The 4,320-nt window shown below is 42.5% G+C and overlaps 1 long non-coding RNA gene across 1 annotated transcript in view; it reads left to right on the top strand.

The window, feature by feature from the left end:
* Positions 1 to 509: 509 nt before the first annotated feature.
* LOC147652891 (uncharacterized) overlaps positions 510 to 4,320 on the top strand; it is a 31,522-nt gene continuing 27,711 nt past the window's right edge. Inside the window, exon 1 of the long non-coding RNA XR_015287504.1 lies at positions 510 to 1,036. This is a non-coding gene — a long non-coding RNA (uncharacterized LOC147652891). The remainder of the gene's footprint in view (positions 1,037 to 4,320) is intronic.

Here is a 4,320-nt window from a genome sequence, read left to right as displayed (position 1 = left end):
GGTTTCCTAGTCTTGCTGACATTGCTTTTAATATTTTTTTTCTGACTGGAATTGCTTAATGCTTTGCATCTATATGAAATGGCACTTGAAGTAATTAAAAACCCAAAAAACGCAGCCAATAATAACAAACCCCCACACAACCAGCCTGAAGTATGAGTGCTGCATCTTCCTCTGTTACATGATGGTATTTTAGCTGTAGTGTGAACACCAGTAAACATGGATAGCTTAGAGCCCAATGATGAAACAGTTATTAAATGGAAATTGGGTGCAAATTCACCTTGGTTATTAAATATCACCTTAACTAGTGCATGTTATGGATCCATAGATAATTCAAAAGCTCTTTTCACCAGATCATTCTTTCCCTGCCTGGACATTGACTTAAAAATCCTTGCCTGCAGTTGTGCAGCTCCACCAACAGATGATGCTCATGGTTCAGTACTGTGAGTGTGCGTGCTCACCCTAACAGGAGGCTGTGCTGGGCATTTGGAAAGCAGTTCTGCAATTTGGTTGGCACAAATAATTCAGTTTGCCCTGTGAAGTGATGTGGGTTCTCTCCTGCTAGTGCCTGCTATGCTTCTGGTAACTGGACAATATGCTTGCAGGGGAAAAGTGAATAAAACTCTGGTTTCCATACTGCAAGTATAATTGGCATCTGCTATGTGTGCACTGTCCCTAACGGGGTGGGAATATGCACAGTAAAAAAAGTGTTTGATTTTGAAGCTATGGTGGTATCTGTGTCTCTATTACATTTTTGGACCAGATTGTGAAGCCTTGAAGCCCAAAGTAGCCCTGTGTGTCCCAAGTGCCTTTCATGCTGCAGGATGGAAGTAAAGATGCTCAGCATGTTTGTGTCTGTAACCAAGATCACCGTGCCACTCCTTGGACTGTGCTGGGCTTGCAGCTGCTGCTTCTCCCCTTTGCAAACTGTCAGAACAGTAGCTCTGAGCAAGTGCATCTGTTAGTGGTGTGGATGGGCATCAAGTCAAGAATTTTTTGACCATGCTGATATAAAGTTTAACTTACAGGTCCTCCGAAGGTAATGGATGTTTATAAACTTGATTTTCATAGCAGAGGCTTGTTCGTAGTGTCAGTTCAATCTCTGTTAATAGACTTGAATTTTATTTTTGTGAATGCCTGAAATGGGAAATGTATTGCGATATGTTCTTGTGGTGTTTCAGGTCTGACTTGTGTTACAAAGCATTATCAAAACTTCAAAAGAGTAGGAAAGGAAAGTAGCACATAGCCTTTTTAAACTTCAAATGTATTGTACATTTTTGGTTGTCATTTCCAGAAAGTTCATGTCCTCATCTGCTGTTAGTGCTCTGGATGTTTGCTCTCTGAAGTATTTTTAATTAAGTCGTTTCCTGCTGTGACCTCAGCGCTGCACATTGCAACTAGGCATGGAGCAACTAATAATCTTCCCTCCTAAAAGCAGTGTTCCTCTGTGGAAACACTGTATTGATTTCAGTCTCCTCTCTGTGAGGTTAATTAACGTGTGGAGAAGGTGAAGTGGATGCTGTATGTTACCAGTAATGATTCAGAGCTTCTGATCTCTGTTAGCTTAGACGTGTATCCATCCTGTTGCTTTGAATCTTTCTTCTTGACACTTTACAGGATGGCTGTTGCTGAAATTCAAACTTGAAGTTACTTAAATCTCGGAGCCAACTTTCCAAGTTAAGGGCAGTAAGTTTGGGTTAGATTTTCCTTGCAAGGTTTGTTTGCTCACTGCAAGATACAGGTTTTCTTTCTGTGCTTATCACTTCAGAGGTTGATTTGTCTCTTGGGCAGGGAGGGATAACATGGCCCTTAATCTATCCCAGCCCTTACTCCTTTCCTTTTGTGAATAGGAGAGACTGAAGTACAGGGAAAGAAGCTTTTGGAATAAGAGATTAAAAAAAATAGTTTGGCAGCAGTGATTTGTAGTGAGTAAAGCTGCAATGTGGTGGTACATCACTACTCTGAATTTAATTCAAGGCTTAATATGTAAAAAAGAAGAGTGGTTTACAAAAATGTACATATGTGAGACGAGCGATTTAATCTTTGACTTCAAGTTTGCATTAAATTAGGAGCCCTGTAGAGAAATACAGGTATTGGAGCTGTTGACAGCCTTCTGTAAGCTTTTACTGAGTCATGCTGGGTCTGGCTATAGGAACTGGTGTTTCAGATCACACTAACTTGTACTAATTTTTACAGGAAGCTGTATCTGTGTATTCAAACACAAAAGCCCTGGAAGTGTTGTCCAGTTCCTATTCCACTTCAGAACTTTTCACTTTCTGGAGGGTGTTTTAAAACAGCTGTGCAGACTGAACAAAGACTCAGAGCTGAACCTGGTGGGTGCTGTGACCCAGGCTGCAGTGAGCAAACCTTCCCTGAGTTCAGCCTTTAAAAGAAGATCCCCTTTTCTCCTGCATTTCCTCTGCCTCGTGTTTATTTTCAGAGTTGGTGAGGCTGCTGTTGGTTTCTTTCTTCTTACTGTCAGGTTATGGCTAGGACTTCTCCTTTGGCTAGAGAAAAAAGGGGATGGGGAAGGTGCAAATAATGTTTCAGTTCAAGTCTTGAGCATCATCCATAAGACATTTGCCTGTGGGGAGAGGAAATAAATATATATGAACATAGCTATTTTGACTGACAATTCTTTCCCCTTAGAACTGAGAGCAAATCTCGTATTTCCCAAGGTTTCTAAGTTATGTGGGAGGTTTCCAGGAATGTGGAACACAAACAGATGTGGTTGATCTCCTATGACAAAAATTTACACTTATTCAATTTATTCAGCACAACTCAGAATGGGAATCTGGTGATTAGATTGTGCTGACTCTGCATGTCAAACACATTTGATGTCAGATTAATCAGAAGGAAGAAACCTACTTACAGAAAGGTCACGTTTCACTGCCTATTTGCTGTTCTTCCAGAGGTTTCTGTTCTTTTTTCCTTGCTTTAATTTGCTTTTCTGTCTTGAATGCTGCAGAAGCAACAGCAAGGGGATGGTTTTGGGGGTGGCTTCCAAGTACTTGCACAAAATGCACCACAGAATTAGTCTGAGGAGTCTGGGAGGAGCTTAGGTTACTTCCCTGTGACAGGTCATCTGTCAAATACAGGCTTGGACAGACAAAGTGACTTTAACTGACCAGTCCAGTTACTGACTGGTGGGGTCATCTTGGCTGTACTGGTATATCTGGAGTTTATTTATCAAAATCCTTTCTCACTCAGAAAAGTTCACTGAATAACTGAAGCTTTGTATGGGCTAAAAGCAGGGGTCTATCAGCAAATTGTGGATGTTCTGTGTTTTGGGGGCATCTGATGCCTTCCTCATCTTCACAGGCTTTCAGTGACCATCTTGTACTTTTTTTTTCCTTTATTAGTTGAGGTTATGTTTAAATTGTGCAACAGCTCTTGCGCTCCCCACCATTAAGTGTTAACTCCTGTGTTGTTTGTCTTTAGCCCATCAGATTCTGAGTTATGAGCTACTCCATTATTAGTTTGGAGCGAGTGTGCAATTAGGTAACTGTCGACCTCTGAACAAATGCATTCCTTCTGCTCCTCTATGAAAGTCATTCTCTGTGTCAGACTCCAGTTTGCCCTGTGTCAGCCTTCCAGCCTTTGCCTCTGCTTGCTGCTCAGCTCACTGTGGAGCTAGAGCCTCTTCCATGTGCTGTAACCAAAAGCTGTCAGATCTGTAGGGCTTGTCCAGCAGCAGCTTCCTGCATGCACAAACAAGCACCCTTGAGCTGCTTCTCAGTGTTCCAGCTCAGCCAGTCCTCCTCTTTTTATTGGTGCAAGCAGCAGTCCAGGCTCCTTGCCCAGACATTGCCACTCAACCACAAACCCAGCCAGTTTGCCCTGAACTTGCATGATTTGCTAGAGGTGTATGCATGCAGGGCTGGAGTTGCTCTTGGCACGTTCCCTTCTCACTGCTGCACTGATACTTGCAATTGCTTCTTAACATTTTAGTGCAAAAGGTGCAGTTTTGGTTTTGCATTCTACTGGTACCTTAGGGGTGCAAAGGTGTTCTAAAGAAAATCCAGATTGTAAGTGGATTATAAAGAATATTGTGAAAAACTTTACAGGCTCTTTTGAGCCATAGATTTAAATCCAAGGTGCAGTGCTGGGTGCAGCTGAGCTTTGCTGGAGCACAAGCTGACCAAGGGACTGTGTGGAAGGAGGAGCTGGCAAAGGCAAGTCAGCGTTGCTTTGGAGAGCTGTGTTGGGTCACTGCCTCTGCTGGAGGGTTCTGTAGTGAAGTTGGTCATTTTTGGGGTATTCAGTGAGAAACTGGGGCAGTCACTACAAAAGGGTTTGTTTTGGTGCTCACCTCAAGCTGTT

Source organism: Cyanistes caeruleus, chromosome 5 (genome assembly GCF_971803275.1).
Source record: "Cyanistes caeruleus chromosome 5, bCyaCae1.hap1.1, whole genome shotgun sequence".
In the NCBI taxonomy this organism is placed as follows: Eukaryota; Metazoa; Chordata; class Aves; order Passeriformes; family Paridae; genus Cyanistes; species Cyanistes caeruleus.
This window is presented reverse-complemented; position numbering and strand designations above follow the sequence as displayed.